At 36.0% G+C, this 19,190-nt stretch overlaps 1 protein-coding gene across 3 annotated transcripts in view; it reads right to left on the reverse strand.

Annotated features, from left to right (window-relative positions):
• LOC132944777 (zinc finger protein 853) overlaps window positions 1–19,190 on the reverse strand; it is a 208,568-nt gene that overhangs the window by 96,395 nt on the left and 92,983 nt on the right. Inside the window, exon 1 of one of the 3 annotated variants that reach the window (XM_061014267.1) lies at window positions 15,735–15,859. The exons of the other annotated variants lie outside the window; for them this stretch is intronic. The gene's annotated coding sequence lies outside the window, so the exon portion shown is untranslated. Of the gene's footprint in view, window positions 1–15,734; window positions 15,860–19,190 lie in introns of those variants that run through there. 3 annotated transcript variants of the gene reach the window in all.

The raw sequence follows: 19,190 nt of genomic DNA on the forward strand, positions 1-19,190 counted from the left end.
TCCAACAAGTCCGAGTAGAGTTTGTTAGAATGGTTTCTGATTGTAGCCTATAGATTTCCTCAATGAATAAACTATCCAACAAAAAAATAATTTTTCAATTCGAACCATTAGTTCCCGAGATTAGCGCATTTAAACAAACAAACTCTACAGCTTTATATATTAGTATAGATTAAATTATATTCTTAAACTTACCATTCGACATTATAATAACTAACAAGTGAACCACTACAATATATTGTATATGGGGGACGGAGTGGCCGAGCGGACTAAGGCGTCGGCTGCGACGCAGCCGACCCGAGTTCGATACCTTGGCCACGGGCGGCATTTTTCTTCGGGCAAGTCACGGTGTCCGGAGAACAAGTGCCGCCATCCCCCCACCCGGGGCACGGCAGACACCTACGGGTGCCCCATTAGAAATTCTGCTAAAACACAACACACACGTGCACCAACTTACCCAATTTAAAAACCTACAGTGCCCTAGCTCCTCCACACCCAATGGCCTATGTTGCCGCGGGTTACCCAAAAAAAAAAAAAAATTGTATATATATATATATACGCTTATATTATTTTTTTTGTTACCTATTCAATTGTCTTAGTTTTCAAAACACATTATATAAGTTGCTGATAATGATAAGCTAATAATGATTAGTAAACATAAATACATTATATTATAATTACTGTTAACTGTTTAGCGTTAAGTCAAAAATAATTAAAAAATTTTATATTCGTATTTTGTTTATTTAACTTATAGGTATTAGGTACAACATATTGAAGGTAGATATTCTAAGTAATTAATTTAGTTCAAAGTATGGTTGAGTGGAAATAATGCAAGTAATTAAGTAGCTTTTGAATTTGTACCGTATTACAATATATCATTTTTTATATAATCCATCTATATATATAAAAATGGTGTGAAATATAGTAATAATTAATCAATTGAGGACAACTGGGCTGAATTTGATGACATTTTTTTTGAATGTTTGAGTGGTTCCCTGTATGGTTTGGGCTTACAATTTGACTCAGTAAGTCCAACCCGAGGAGGTGCTCAAACAGGAATTTTGAGATTTACATCGGACATTGTTTACAAATGGTTTCTATTGGTTATAGGATAAATAAATAGTAGAAATTAGTATTTATTATTTAATTGGTTGCGATTGGTTATCGGGCAGATCTGGTACATGCATGCATCAAATCAAATTTTCACACATTGCCTACAAAGGTGGCTAAGTTGCACTTATACCCGCTGATCGGCGCGTCTGCAGGTGGATCGCCTATTTTATTTGAAATTATTATTAATAAACGCGTCAAAAATAAACAATTATTTCCCATGTATGCATAAAATCTGATTTTCACATATTGCCAACCAACGTGGCTGAGTAGCATTTATATTTTATAGCCGTTCATCTAGCCTACCTGATATACTGTCACGCATTGTCCTACCAGGGTGGCTTAATCACACTCACTGCAGCGAGTTACATCCAAAAGGAGTTGAACAATTACAATTTTTTAAAGAGTTATAATTTTATATGGGCGACGAATTGCGCGGGTTCAGCTAGTTTGTTATATTATGCTTATTTCATCTTATTCAAAATATTTGTTCAGTTATAATATCGTAATTCGGTGTATATTAACAATATTATACATTTATGATTTATCATAATAATAATAGTATTCTCGTAGTAATGAACCCACGACATGTGTGTAGCTAAATTGCCTATATAAGACGCCGCGTGATCAAAATTTTACTATTATATAACAATATATTATTTACAATCTATACAAACATGGCATAATAATAAGTAAGTCTGTTGACAAATTCGACAATGACGTTTAAGATAAGAATAGGAAGGCTCCCACCTGACAGGTTTAAGTTAATATTATTATGCTTTTAGTTTTAGCAGGTCCCCGGGCCATTGCCTTTTTAGCCTTCTGGGTACGATACATATTATTATAATTATAATATTATATACTTGTATAATAAAACGACATTATTTGTGTCGAAGTCGTCTACGAGAAAACTAAACCAGCAGAAATCATGTACACACAGCCACAACACCTGTAGTATTACTTTAATACGTATAATATTATGTAGGTATACACGAAAACCGTAATGGCCGAATTTCCTCTTTCGTATTTCATTCCCCCCTCATCCACGTCCATAATACTATTACACGCCGTGGTAGGTAATAACAATAATAATAATAATAATAATGATAATATATATAATATAATCGCGTAAAACGTACCTACTATATTATACTACAACGCGGCAACGGTCGTTTTTCTAGTTTTATATTATTACTATAATATATACCTACCTACATTTTACAGGATACTTACGCCGCCGCGCCGCCGGTCGGGAAGGTTTAATTATTATTATTTTTTTTTTCTCTTCTGCGATGCTGTTTTTTTCTTCCTCCGTTACAGTCTAAACGTATTTTCCTATATATATATATACCGACCGGTCGCCACCGATTCGCGTACGGATCGTTTTAATTAAACTCGGCCGCAGCAAACGTCTCGACACGGAGCGCGTCCCGTTCGGTGCAACATACAGGGTGACTCGTCGACACAGACGAAACCATCACAATCGCTACTCTGTTGTAATACTACGCACATCGACGTGACGCAGACCCGCGACATTTTCCGATCGGGTTATACCTCTATACTTTTTACGATGTACATTTAAGCTGTTACGATTGGCGGCCAACCGCCATATTATTATCACCATATATTTACGCGCGCCCAAAGTTCACGACGACGACGGTCGACGACACACGTGTGATAAGTGTTACCTATAAGTTATGTACCTGTTATAATATTACACGTGTGATAACGTATACTGCTGAAAATATAATGTGCTTGAACAAAACGCACGTTTTACGATATCCGCGTGCAGATGTATATATTATAAATCATTTGCCGCGCGTGTCACGGGAACACGTGAAATATTGTTCTCCTTTAAGCGGGTCACTGCGGCGGTTCTCGGGGTTAAAAACGAACGAGGGAAAAATAAAAACAGAAAAACCGGACGTTTTCCACTCGAAAATAATATTATTATTATTATTACGATGGCAAGACAATTCCTCGAAAGTTATAATATAATATTTAAAGTACTGCTGTCAACCATAAATAAACAATTTCGAGAATATTGTACGAAACGCCAACGTCGACGTCGCCGCCGCGGTGTACTGCGCGCAGTCACCCTATATATACATAATATTATTATAACTTCTGTGTACCGACGCACGTGATCCGAATAACTTCAGATATAATATAATAATAATAATAATAATAATAACAATAATAACATCCCTTATCCGGACGGTTTATCGGTGACCGTTGCGCTTTACGGAACACAGTCCGTTTCACGCGCACGCCGAGGAATAACAACAATCGTAATCGTAAAATTAAAAAAAAAAAAAAAAAAAAAAAAACAACTCCCTTATACGCACCGAAAGCGAATTTCCAGTGAATTTATTCCGTCGGAACTCGATATTACAGCGGAGACATCCACCCAAACCGTTTCGTTTGTGCAGGTCGTCGAGTCAATGAGTGGGATGTATAAAAAAAAAAAGAAACAAAAACAATAAACAAAACTTTACGTTTGAAAACGATATTGTTTGTTCTAACTTGTTTCATTAAGTGAAATGAAAGGAATATATGCCGCCGACGAACAGAGATGACGGTGGATTTATTCGATTTGTTTTTGCTATGCAACGCGTGCGTATCGGCCGAAGCGATGATATTAAAAATGATGGTATATATTTGCGTGTCTGATGAATCTAATCAATGAACAATGAATTATTGTACTCGTTATTTTCTCGTCTGTTTGATTAAAATAGTACCAATTGAACAAATTATGACGTGCAGCATTCAACAGCTCGATAAACGCTGAATTAATTATACAATCTGGACTTGGAAATTTATATTTTTTTTTTCCTATTTACACTCATTCGTATATTATGCTATACGCGTTTTGCATATTTTTCTAATAATTACATTAAAAATATACTGGCTATTGATTCGTACAAGTGTGATGGTAGTATTATTACAATATAATCACGTTAAATGCCTATATATTTTAACGATCGCAATATCGCAGTAAAATAAAATATAGGTTAAACACTGAAATGTCGGTTCACGCCAGTGGTAATTTTTTCACAGAAAATTAAATTATTGAATCATAACTTTTTCCTATAAGCCAATATCATGTCCATATAATATTATTATTTCGATAAAACTCACGCAATGCCCAGAAACTCGAAGCTTCGTTACGACTGCATTCCGTATTTCCGTACAGTGTTGAATCCCGATATTTTTTCCGATGTGACCACTTTTTTTTCATCGGTCATACATTTTTGAATGATCAATTTATTATATTCTTATTTAATAGGTAGCTATTAAAAACTACGATTAAGAAATTGTAGCACATTATACTGAGCACGATTAGTTTTTGGTAATCGTACGTAACGATAGTATTGCACATTTAATAAATACATTTTGTCGGCAGTTGTGTTTGTCAGAAACAGGGGGTGAATGAAATTTCAGTCCCTCCCCACCCTCGTGGAGTGTATATCTGCAGGGTTCGACACTATAGTTTCATGTTGTTTCGACCGTTTTCATATGCGTAACTCACGGATGGTTGAACGGTTCAAATAGCTAAAATGAAAATGTGTGATAAATAACATATAATATTAATATTCGCGTACGGTTAGGTTAGGTTGGGTATAATATATTTTGAACGATTAGTAGTTATATTCGCGTAACGCGGTCGTTCGTTTTCCCGACAATATTATAATATGATGTTCATTTAATCGTAATCATGTAATGACATAATAATAATAATAATAATAATATATCACTCGTGCAGTGGTATAAGTATATTCCCATGCACATCCGTGTACTTTTCGTGCGACGATAAAAATCGTACTCGAAAACACCACTCCGTGACCGCCGGCGGATCTGGCGGATATTTTTACGGTGGATGCTATGCGGATGATGAAAAGCAACTTAGGTGCCTGATGTATACCTATTTGTTCCTATGGTCGGTAGTCTACAATTAATACGGCATTTAGTTCAAAGTGATAACTTATGTCTAAATAATTTACAATAAAAAAAAAGTTCAATACGGCGGGCGCTTCAGCTACAAGCACCCCCCCTCCCTCCCCCCTAAATTTTCCGCGGACCGAGACCACGACTGGAGCAGCGTTTAATGTCGTGTTCACGACCAACTACGACCTTACCGTACACGCAATATCACTACGACGGCAAGTACCCCGCGCGGTATACTACATCCGGGTACTTAGGGTTGATATACCGCCCGCGGTAGGGCGCCGTCGTAAAATCGCGGCGGGCAAGTACCTAGGAAGTAGTGTATTATCACCTATAGCCGCTAGAGTTCTGTCATCGGAGGTGCTAAAAAAAAAAAAAAAAAAAAATAAAAGGAGAAGAAAAATCTCAATGTACGGCGAAAAGGTCAAACGCGTGAAAGGCCGTGGAGAGTGAGACGCGGAGGTTGTATATAGGACGCGGAGCGTTTACGGGCTGAAAGGGGCGCTGCGTGTAAAGGGGGGGGGGAGGAAAAAAAGTTAATTCCGAACGGTCAGATTGTTACGCGGGCGCGGGGGGAGGGGGGGTGGAGAGAAGTGTAGTGGCGCGTAGTAACGGCGGCTCGTTCTGAATATTAAATCCACTCCGGGGAAACATTAACCCGGATGTAGAATGGAATCAATTTATATTGTGATGACCACCGTGCCGATTTAATCTTTAATCGCACGTTATCGTGAATACGTAAAAGGCCATTGTGCCGTTGTGCAGTGCGCGCATTGTTGTAGCAATATATATATATATATATACTATATAGGTATATAGCCGGTATAGATAGGTATAGACGTTATATCGTTATTATTATATACCTAAAGGTACCTACGTAACAGTTGTACGCGGTGCAAGTCCTAAACGCCCGACTTAATTTAATCTCGTGAAGCGTAGTCCGACTTTTGGCCGCATCCGCGCAATAAAACACGCGCGATACACGTCATATTGTTATAATATTAATAATAATAATAATAATAATATAATGATACAACCCACCCGGCTGTTGTTACAATAGTACCTATATCATATCATTATAAAGGTATTGCGTACGCGTACACAATGGCATGTGTTGTTATAATATTATGCAATAATAATGATTGCAGTCGAAAGCAAATACGCGTTTGGTTGATATTTTTTTTGTTTATTTCTAGGTATAATATTATATTTTTTTTTTTTTTTATTAAGAGTAAGGCTTCAACAGCTGAGGTTATTAGCCTGGTTGGGTTTTTGTACTTTAGTGTTGTCGGTAGGGGGAGGAACACGTGTGTGTTGGGTTTGGCAGATTTTTTGATTGGGCACCCGTAGGTATCTGCCATGCCCGGATGGGGGACGGCGGCACTTAATTCTCCGGACACCGTGACTTGCCCGAAGAAAATACCGTTCCTGGCCGAGAATCGAACCCGGATCGGCTGCGTCGCAGCCGACGCCTTAGTCCGCTCGGCCACTCCGTCCCCCAATATTATATTATACTCGTTACAACATTATTGGTACAGCAAACAATACGATGTTTACGCCTATATTATAATAAATATTGTATGGCCTGAACGTGGTTGGCATCAACGTGTTCTAAAGTCAATCGTCGGCCGGTGTCACTAGCTCCCGGATGGGTGACCATCCGAGTTTTTAGTGACAAATCCTCGCCACGTATACGTCACGTGTTTCAAACCGTACCCTCCCCCGCAGTAATAAGTGATAAAAAAAAAACCTTAAGGCTAATGACCCCAGATTTTCAAGACTATTAAATCAGAAAAATAAATAAACAAATAAATATTGTACTACGTTACGAGGAGTGACATTGTTTAAAATCGTAATTAGTTGGTAGGATATTTTCCCCGTTTTTTTTTTTATTTTTTTGTTTTAATTGCATTATGAAATAATTACGTTTTGTTCGGTCGTGGCGCGATTACAAAGCACACGTTAATTAGCATCGATTGGATGAAAATATGTTATACAATTTTTTTCGTTTTTATCGTTCGAAGAATCAACCGCTAAACCGGCATGATATTATATGGTTACGTCGGTCAAATAAATCATCATCCGTCGGTCGATATCAATAAATTGCGCCGAGTTTCTACGAGGTCCCCTATAATATATAATAGTCTCGCGAAGAGTGCACGATAAAACTATAAATTTAATAAAAAAAAAAAATAAATAAATATTATATCTATTCATCTTTTTCACGAGCGAACGAACAACACCGCGCTGCAATGACTATGATAATATACTGTACCTATATACGTTACACGTAACGACGTCGTTACGAAAAGGCTGGTTCTGCGGGGTTATGCGCCTATAAAAATTATACAGCCGCGGTGTCAGTTCTGCGGGTGCCTGTGTATAGCGCTGTTAAGGCTAAGTACAGTAAATACTTGTGTTTGTTTATGCTCGATAATAATATTAAGTTTAAACACATAATATCATACAAGTTATTACGTTCGAATAACGTAATACAATAACAATATTATGACGTCGGTGGTGATAATAATAATACGACTTTGACTAATCGCGTGGGTTCCCACACGATAGTCGTTAATTAATAAACGTTAATTTTCTCTCATTCCTCCGACGCATAATAATATGTTTATTCAATAATAATAATAATAATAATAATATTATAGAGCAGGGCAGGTACCTCTATACGTACTCGCATCGTGATATTATACTTGAGCGCATGCAATAATCACCGCGGCTGCAGTCCGTATACAGACGTCGTTCGAATATAATAATTTATAAAACAAATTACACCTAGCTGGGTACGCGCAATTGAACATGTCACATATTATAATATTTATACAATAGACCCGGTTTTTTATTATTTTTTTTTTATCGATCATAAAGTACGCGTTTCAAAAGCTTGGCCATTAGCGCGTTACATTTATTTACATATTTTATATTACTATTACATCTTTCCACGTGAGAAATAAAAATAAAGACACGAAACATTAACATTTTATATACGCACGACTACGTGAACATGATATTATGATTGTGTTATAATATACATTATTGTACACGAAGTGCGGTGGTATAGAAATAGATGGCGTAGTGATGATAATAATAACAATTATAATGGTTATAAAACAATGTTTCGTTTGTCCGATGACGAAAACGCAGTTAGATGTTATTCTGAATCGACTGTTTTAGTTTGGAATCGACGACGGAACATCATCATTATTAATTGGATGGGAGTGCGGTGCGTGTCGGAATATTTTTGAAACAACAAATCGAACAACGAATCGGACGATAATAATATATTCATACAAGCATAAAATAAAAACATTGGACAGATAAAATAAAACTTTGTGTTGCGTATGCGGACGTGGTGATTTATGAGAGACGAATTTTTTTTCTTCTCTTTTGTTTTTGGCCAAAATTCAAGTAAAATTATAATATATTTCGTGTTTAGATATTATGTCTCACCGTAATACATTTGTTTGGATGGTGTAAAAACTAAAAGTGAAAATATTTCCTATACTACAAAATATTCGTTCGTATGGATTTTGTGAACTCCATACATTGTTTTTGTCCGAGCCTTATATTAGAATTTACCATACTCAATAGAATTTCTGGTCATGTCCGTTTTTTTATTTTGTAACTTAACTTGATTGATTTTGTAAATACAATTCCAAAGCGGTGTCATCGTTTCGTAAACGTTATTTTTCTCCGACCTTTTTTTACGGCTGACGGTTTAGATTTGAAAACACTGTTCGGGTATTTTTAATACGACGTGTTCAGTTATTTTACTACCGGCAAAGTTTTGTGGAACTATCTTGTACGTGTCTCGAGTCGAACACTCGGCCGAACAACGACAGTAAAAATAATAAATGGAAATTTTAATTGGAATTTAGTAAGTTTTTCTCGGAGTAAATCAAAGGCGTTCAGCACGCCGGTATTATACAACAATCGCATATTTCTTAGTCGGTACGCCGTAAGTTAAGTTTAAACGAATTATCAAGTGTTAAAAAAGTTATTAGATTAAGCGGATAACTTATTTCATAGGTTAAAACCGAGCAACAAAAGTTAATTACGAAAACGGCTAGAATGCGGTCCAAAATTCAAATTACATTCGTTTTACATGCAAAACCGCGGCCGCTCTTGTTAATTCCCTGTGCGACGCGCCGATTCGGTGTGGCAACTCATATTTATAAAACAATTGACGCGAAAGCAGAATATAATATACAAGAACATTTAAAGCCTAGAATAATAAAATTAGGAAGTAGGGTCATCGAGAAGGGGGGCATATAAGGGGGGGGCCTTCCATCAAGTTGTCCGTTCCCGTATATTTCTACCCCCTCCCCCCCCATATTATCCCTATCGCATATATTTTATCAGAGATTGTACATCATAATAATTGTTATATTCTTGTTTGTTCTAATAAAAAAAAAAAAATCTACCGGTTACATAATATTATTGTGATAACATAATACGATAATACAATATAGTATGAAGCACGGCACTAGGGACGTCCATCTTCACAGTCAAACATGTATTATTGAACTCCTTGTATGCCGCGAGTACAAAAGAAATACGCGTCAAAGCTGCAATATTACTCTTCATTACGAGGTCCTCGCTATACCTTCGCCGGATTCATCCGGAAAACTAACACGTTTTACGAACGAACACGTCTTTAACTCCATCGACTAATTTAAGAAACTTTCAGCACGCTTAAAACTAAGTAAGTATATAAAATGTATAAATATGACGAAATTTAAGAATAGATAAAATATGCAATTAATTAATGTACAAATATTTTAATCTACGGCTAATACAGGTATAACCGCGTAGACTCAGTGCTGCGCATTATTTATTTATGTAGGTGCAAAATATTACATTTAACATTCATCGTTTTTCATCTCATCTAGGTAGAATAAAATAAAAATAATATTAAGTACCTATTTGTCCATCTATTTAAATTGATGGGGGGTATCTGCAAGATAAATTAACTAGACTATTTTTGGAGACGGGACTATCAATTTTTTTTTTTATTGATCTTCAGCGCTGGTAATCATAATGGACATTTGCATTTTGTAAGGGGAAAACGGTTGGTTGAGAATCACGTGTATATGGGGTGGGTATTCGACACTCAATACCCGGATGGTCACCCATCCGGGAACTATAGTGACGTCAGGCGATGTTCGACATCAGAACACGTTAGTGACTGAGGCCGTCTATCGAGCCATACCAGACCCCATTTCAGTTTTATATTGGATTAAAGGTATTATATTTTTTATTATTAACTTTAAAAAAACTATTTTTATATTATTTCCGAATTTTTGTCTAAAATCTAAAATCATTAGGCGTCGGTGGCAGATGCGCTAAAATAGGTTGATTTTTTTCAATTTCGGAGACTCACCTCCCCCTGACATTTATTCCGATTTGATTTATTGTATTTAGGAGGCCCGATTCAATAGACAGTAAAAAACATGAAGACGTGAGCTAATATGAGTAACGTCAAACCGCCAGTGGCGCCAGTAGTTGCTGGACTAAAAGAGGAGGTGCTAATTTTTTGAAGCTATTGCCTGTATAGTGTATTTATTTTATTTCCGTGTTTTTTTTAGTTCATTCTTGTATAGTATTTATTATAATATGTGCCTTACTGTATAAAAAATTATATGTCGTAGTAATGTATTGTTCATTTTCTGTAAACATATTGATGGGCGATTTTATTTAAAACACGTGTAATTATAAGTGTAAACATTTTAACTTAAATATTCCTATAATATTATATATACCGAAAATTCTATTTTATAAAACATGAGAGTTTAAACTATGTGCATTCAACTAGATAAACTTTATTATCTTATCTGAATATTTTTGACGTTGCATGTTGTTTCCAACTATTAAAAAAATATGCATATATGTGCTATAATAAATCATAACAATATAATTATTTATAATATTTTGATAAAATATAATCTAATGTTAAGGAAACGGGTGCAATAAAATAAAATGAAAACTCAAATGTTCGATGAACGATAAACAATAAAGGAAAGGTCAGTTTTAATTATGTCACCCCAACAAAAAAAAATTATATTATTTCCTCGTATTGACATTTGTATTATTATATTATTATCATGTTTGTCGGACTGCGTTAGTTATCGTAATATTATTTTTTTCATACCTATAAATAAAAAATGCTTCCTCAAACTGTTCACAGTTTTAATTTATGTCGCGGTGATTAAATGAATGCGTCATATTATTATTGTTATATTATACGCATATTATACATTATACACTCACTTTGACTTTTGTGATAATAATGCGACGTATGTGCCTTCATACACGTAGGATCAATAACGAAAATCTTGTTCAAATGTCGAATGATATTTTAAAATATATCACATTTTTAATTCAAAGCGATCGTACGGTGACAACATTACCTTGATAATGTTATTAATTATAATCATCGTGACGGTATCTATATATAATAATAGCTTCGGGATACTACCGATGACTTCATTGTTGAAGCCGTAATAAATATAAAAAAAAAAATAGCGTAGCATGTTTCTTTAAAAGCTACAAGACATTGTGTAGGCTGTATATGAACTGCACGAACTGTATTATAGGGAATAACAAACGGCATCAATTCGCCGATTGCACAGTGTAGAGTTACGGATCGAAAATTCTATACGGACGTAATAATAATAATAATAATAATAGTAATAATATAATACGATATGTCGATATACGCATGATAATGATAATAATAGTCGTAAAAAGGCTAGCGAAAAATCAACATTTTTCTATTAATATTACTATATTATGACTGTCGCGCGGCGATTAAACTCTCCCAAGCGCGACGACGTGCGTTGTACCTAAAACGCAATACAATATTATTACGTGTGCGTATTTAGCAGACAGACCCGGAAAGAGTAACTCTACGTTGAGCGAGAAAACGAAAGAAAATCCCAGACGTTTCCGTTTGCAGGTTTTTGAAACGACAACGAGAACAGACCTCGTCGCCGCAGCTAGCTTGCAGTAGTCTTCCCTGCCCGCGTCGTCGTCGACCTTATAGAAAATAGCTGAACTCTCGTTTGATATAAAGGCACTAGCGCGCCAATTCAACGTCGCCGTGTCCGGTAGGATTAATATTGTCGAAGCGTCGTGAAGAGGCGTCGCAGTTCGGGCGGATTCTTGGCGATTCCTAATGGTGGGGGGAGATGACGTATAGCGGTGACAGTCGTCGTCGTCGTCGAATTAACAAAACCCACAGCGATGACAACCTTCGCCCTTGACTTTTCGAACGGAGGGTTCCGCACAGATATATATGTTATCCACGATGCAGTTCACTAATGCACGACACCGCCGCCGCCGCTCGGAGATAAACTTTGCAAGTATCGTCAATACAGACCGACACCCGCGCACCGCTAGACTATAATAATATAATACACGTCTTGCCAACCGGCCCGCTGCCCAAACGTTAGAACGGCACCGTTCGAATAATTAATCGAAATTATATAGTGATTCGACTTGTAGAATATTTACATATTAAATTGACTCTGCACACTTTGCGGGCTAGCGTCTCGAATCCGTCGTTAAGAAACAGCGCGACAAAACGGCAATAATCGAAATAATTGCGGATCTCTGCTGCAATAATAACGGCGCATTACAATATTATATAGAGTCGCACGACATAATTTTACGAAATTATACATAAAAATCGGGTAATTTTCGTGTCGTTTTTCAATAAGTAATATTATAATAACTATTGTGCCTTTGATAGATTTATTAAATTATATGTCCACAACAAGCGTTTGATATTATAATAACTAATAGATGTGGAAAAAAGTATTCTAAAATAAAAATGATTTAATAGACGTTGGGAAAACTGTACTCGTTTTCAAAAATCTGATATTAAAAAATATTAAATTGCAAACAATGATATTAAGTAAATTCGGACAAGGACTGAGAAACAATTTGTTCAATGATAATTACAATACAAGGTGATTCTTTTATAGTTAGTGGCTATACTCATTTTTTTTTAAATGGTTTTTTAATTTTTTTACGTCATTGCAAATAATATTTTAGAGTTTTTAAAGTTTTAATGAGCGTGTAGTGGACCAACGTTTTGTGGGATATCGCTGAGGCCCTGTGCCACTCTACTTCGATTGTTTAAACTTTATAATATAGAATCTATATATATATATAATTAACTACTAGTTCATAGTTCGATTTGTATACGTATGTTTATATTGCAATATATATTCTACTTTGGAACATGAAATTGAAAGTTATGTTACAATTTAAAAATGTAAAAATTATGAACGATAACAATAATCATTTAAAAAAAATATATATATAGGTAGTTACGTATTATAATTAAAAACTTATAATATTTTTGAAAAAGTTAAGTCTTTTCAAAGTAATTAGTGTTGACACTTGATATTTGCAACACATTCTATGCGATGCACGTTTAGCATTATAATTATTACTATATGATTTGATAATATTTATTTTTGTTTTGAACTTGTTTGTACGTCCCAAAACATAACGTCGTTCGAAAACATATATAGAAATAACATATACACTGTATACACTGCAGTTTCTTGACATCATATTAAATTATAAAATTTCTAATTTGTGCAGAGGTCGCACAGTTTAGTTAAAATATGTACTTTTAACAAGGTTACGATTTACGATTCGACGTGAATGTTGAAAGTTTGATTATCTCGTTAGAATCGGATAGCGTTACTGCGCGCATCGTGGCCGTATATTTCATAGAAAAATTGCATTACGAGAGAACTTGGCGTTGTAAATCATACTTGGAAAACAAGCAAATAGAAATACATCTTATATCTCTACCCCTATCCCATCCAGTCACAACCACCACCGTTCCCTGAAAGTTAATCTCGCAATGTTTGTACATCCTTTTAAGTTTTGCACAACGTCTCATAATGAACCCAAAGAAAACTTTGTATTTAAGTTCATTGTACCGTGCCTGGATATTATTATTTGATATTAAATTAAAAAATAATAATAATATAAATGATGTGATATATTTATAAGAATGCACGTGAATTCATCGTTATAGCTAATATTAATGTACTATTGTACAATACATCAGTATGTTATCGAAGCATGCGCGTACTATTGACCTGGCGACGGGCGACCGATCATCGTAATAGAATTCGATAATTAAATAATATGAAAAAATCGAAAATCCATATTCCTACTTAGGTAACCTAGAAAAGAAAACAATAAATTTGAAATGTGTTTTCAAAATTAAAATTTGGTACCTAATGGGGGAAAATTTTTCTTCCGCTTTTTGAGACTTGCAAGTTGAAAGTTTTTCGATTGAAATATATAGTGACGTGTGACTGCGCGTATGTACGTTCTGATTTCCAAGAATCTTAGCCGTAGTTAATTGCATAAAGCGTTCGGAGAACTCAAGCACACTAATGATCAGTCACTATACACACAGTCACGCATCACTCGCGAAGTTTATAAAGTATTGCCTAAATGCTTAAAAATGGTTTGCTTTCGACAGCCTTAAAAATATTTTTACGAAAATATAAAATATATGTTATACATATTATAATATTGAACCAAGTATTTATTACAATCGGATCATTTTTAGAAACTATTTGTGTTGATATAGGTCACTATCAATCACTAAAATTGTCGAATCGTCATAGCTCCTATATCTACAAAATGTATTATAGACCTATAAAATATTGTTGTCATATTAGTACACAAAGCTAAATAACTACTCATTCGAATTTTGATCCTGACACGTCAACGCTTTCAGAAAAATTGTCCGCTAAACAACTATTTACAGTACAAAAGGGAGAGGAGGGGCTCATTAAAAAAAAAAAAAAAAAAACAGAAGTGTGTGTTTCTACAGAACACTCCTCGTGTAGTACATATTATAATCTCAAAAATTCGAAAAAATGGTCTTCGCTCATTATATTTAAACAATCTAAAAATCAGAATATATTTCGAGTAACTGCGAAGTTACCGAATAAATGAGGGGTTGAGCGCGCTCGGTGAGTCACCCTGTTTATCGTTATTGTGTAAATTTATTATTTCATAATATTATTGTTGACACGCGTCAAACAATTCGTCGAGCTTTAACGAAAAATAATAACTGATAGCGATCTCGTGAATTGAACTCGACCCGCCACCATTATTAATAAACACAATACACCTATACGTACGTGCCACCGACACGCGCTTACACCGACGGTACCCTAAACTGCAGAGAGTGTACCTAATCCAGCTAGATGTAAGAAGCAGCTTTTTGCGCCTTACGTGTTTGAACTTAATGGAATTAACAACTTTTTTAAAATAAACTTTTCGCGTACACGAATAACGCCATGGCACTGTATTTGTACGTACCAGCGAGCCGGGCGGCGATTATGTGCAACGATAATAATATTATAATACGATATTGTTATGTGCACACTTACTTGATAATTGTGATAGAAACATTTTTTAAAAACAATATTTTTCGCTTTTGATACGCCCTGCAATGCATCATAATCACTGTGAGCCCTATAAACTGCGTGTCACGACAATAAAATATGTGGGTGGGTGACTACTAACGACCACAACTCAGTGTGTTGAGGTAAAACTAAGGCGAGACAATATTGGAGACAAACCAACGTAATGGTTTGTATTATCTCACGACTCACCTGCAGCTACTTCGATAGTGTGTATTTCTCCGCGTCCCGGTGGCTCCCGTGCAGAAGTGCAGCGGTTTTCGGGGGGTACGCCCAAAATATGGCAGCACAATTGTAATATGTTGCACCATTCCAAATGCAGGCGCTTTATTTGTTTGTCATTTAGAAACGTAATTTTGCCTGCAAAACAAAACGACATCATTGGGTCGGTGCATTTTGAATAAAGTTTATAAACTGTTTATGATAATGTGACGCAAAAACGATCGATCGGCGAATGACGGTAGTGTTGACTGAACATTGAATAAAAATTCCACAAAGTACTGAAAATATATTATCATTAGTAAGTTATACCTTATAAAAATGTGAGTACATCGTAATATTCTTGTGACAAAACAGGTAGGAATTCGAATGAAACATAAACGCTAGGATGGTCTATATTTTCAAAATAATTACATGAAAAATAAACAACAAGTGATGGTTAAATTTATAGAGATAATTAGATAAACATTCAAGATTTTCGATACGGAATAGTTGTGTACCGAATCCTATCGAAGTCCGATACGGGTCGGTGCGTATCGCTGGTATACCTTTTTGAACGCGCTCGATATTTGAACCGATACGTATCGATTCACTAAAATATCTTGCTTGCAAAACATTATTTAATTTAATAATATTTTTACACGACGGAAAAAAATATAGACCCACCCCACCTCTATAAGACATGACAGATATTTAACGTCGTATTATTAACATTACGTCGATAACGATTAGTGATATCGTTCGACTTCAAAACGGAGAAACTAAGGTGGTATATAAAAACCCTGTACACCTATACGCTTAGAATCATATTATCGTTCTCGTATAGTTTCGCCGTAATTCATCGTATTAACGATATTGTATTAAGAACAAACATAATATTATAATAATTTATGAAAAAACACATCTCTCGATTTCGTTCGTATTCGCTCCGAGACGTCGTCGTTTGCATATTGTTGTACAATTGCATAGGTACGGGTGTATATATAGTATATATTATTATTATCATCTTCGGTTCGAACGGGAAATGCGGTAAACTCGCAATTAATTTTAACTACGAACAGTAAATATTTAACGTGCTTCGTGCTGTATTCCGTAATAATATATCCTGTTCGAGTGCTTCGGCTGCAGCAACGGTTGTCGGCTGTATACAATATAATATAATATATCGACGAGGCGCATTTATAACGCAATACGTCTACAACAACGCTCGTGCATAATACTTTGGTGATTTTATTTATATTACGATTATGACGCACACAAACGCGTTATGTGGAAAACGCACTACAAAACTATAGGGCTTGGTAACAATTATAATCGCATTCTGTACCTATAATATGCCTACTTAAAAGGGAAACGCCGCCGTTTGCGTCAACAGAGTTCGGCACCTGAAGCTCGATCGTCGTCCTTATGATTGGCGGTGAGGACTCGGGGGGCGGGATGGGACGGAGGGACAGGTTCTCCGGATACAGAACAACTATAGCCGACAACAAGCTTAACATTCCTTGTAAAGTTGTTATCAATAGCAGCCACTGCTCTCTATGTTTACTATATTTTCTAAACATCTAATATACAAACGTAATATTATAACAATATATTCATACCTAGTGATATTGGTCAATAAAAATGCGGATTATGATGCACCACTTTGTAATATTAATCGGCGCGGTGAATCGAATTCTGAAATCACATGCGATACTAATATTATTATCAAATAATCGTTAGCACCTGGTCGATAATAGTATAACATAAGCGACGACCGTATTTCACGAACACGTGGGACGCACACGTCATGATATAAATTTAATTCGGTCAGTTGGAAAACTGGACGGATAATTAATATCTCTTTAAAAGTATATTATCATAATAGCATACGTGCCCACCGCGCCTTCGATCGACCATTGCGAAGAGTGTCGCCTGCAGCTATATAGAACGGGGTGAATTCATATTATGCGAGTAACAATTCGAATTTGGGTTAGGTTTTGAGCGATTTGTTTTTTTAACGTTACTATTCTTTGGCACTTAAAAATTGACCATTACACTCGCCTGATTAGCAGGTATTGGTTTCGAGAAACTCGAACATCGCATACTCAGATACATATCGTAATATCACAATATTATGCGAATACGTCAGAGACATAGCCTATATACGCATAATATTATTATATGCTTGTTTTGGTCGTAAACGGCGATTTCCGTACGATTTCCGCGCGGCAAAACCTCTCGTCGACTCCGATACGAATCGACAATCGCCATAATATTATGTATCGTACGTCGATCGCTTTTCCGGCAGTGGCGATTGTACAAGAACGCAATGTCGCTGTGCGGCGTTTCGAAAACTGACGAAACGGCGGCGCTTTCGAATGTTTTCCGCGCGATTTCCCAGAGGCCCTCTCACACCCCCAACTCACACAATCGCGCGAATCGGCCCTGGATACACCTACGCATGCACGTGAACAAACGTGTTTACCTATACGTACATACCGGACGTGTGTATACATGCACGATATCGATGTGTAATAACATAAATCCCGAGGGTTCGATATTAGACGTATTTTTTTTTCGTTTGGTTTTGTGGGTATCCGAGGTGCGGTGAACGAGTCTCCGGATCGCTGGAAAGACTGCTTTTGTCAATATAAAATTACGATAGTAAAAATAATAATAGCCAGTACACAACGCGCACTATAATATTATATAGTCGGGGAATAGTGTTTTTCGTGAGCAATATCTGCAGCACCATTTTTTAACAGTTTTCTACACCCATTCCAAATGAGAGTAATAACCACGTCATGAAATATGACCGACGAATGACGACGGATGTCTCGAGAGCCCTCAGCGCTTCCGGGTATAGCTTACTGCTGGAAGTTGTGACGAGGTCGTACGCGAATCGAGACAAATTTTCGTTTGCCATACGCACTTTTTTCAAATGGAGTTGACTCAGTATCGAGTACCCGGGTACATATACTATAATATATGCGTAGGTACCAGAAAATATTTTTTGGGGGGCAGGTTGAAGGGTTGTAAGATATTTTTCAGTTCGCGGATAGACTGCATTCGTAATTCTGACGAGAAACGCTAAAAAACAATGTCAATTCGCCGTTTACAACCTCCGATAAAATCACATATCACCTCACTCTTCAGTGCAGATGCGCTCCATCTACAAACCTATAACATTAGCTTTACCGAGTGATGAATATTTTTCTACTTTTTTATTTATTTACTAGTTAATTTGAGTCGATTTAGACGTTTTTTCGCATTCGTTTCAACCTAACTATTGCAAAAGAATAGCATTACGTACTAATATATAATATGTATAGGTAATCGATTCACGTGTTGGTTTATAATTGTTACTCAGGGCAGAAGCGTTTCTCCTTGAGATGTTATGATCTCGTAGTTGCAAAATATTCCATATGAGGAACATTTCGGCAAACC

Source organism: Metopolophium dirhodum, chromosome 5, assembly GCF_019925205.1.
Source record: "Metopolophium dirhodum isolate CAU chromosome 5, ASM1992520v1, whole genome shotgun sequence".
Taxonomy (NCBI): domain Eukaryota; kingdom Metazoa; phylum Arthropoda; class Insecta; order Hemiptera; family Aphididae; genus Metopolophium; species Metopolophium dirhodum.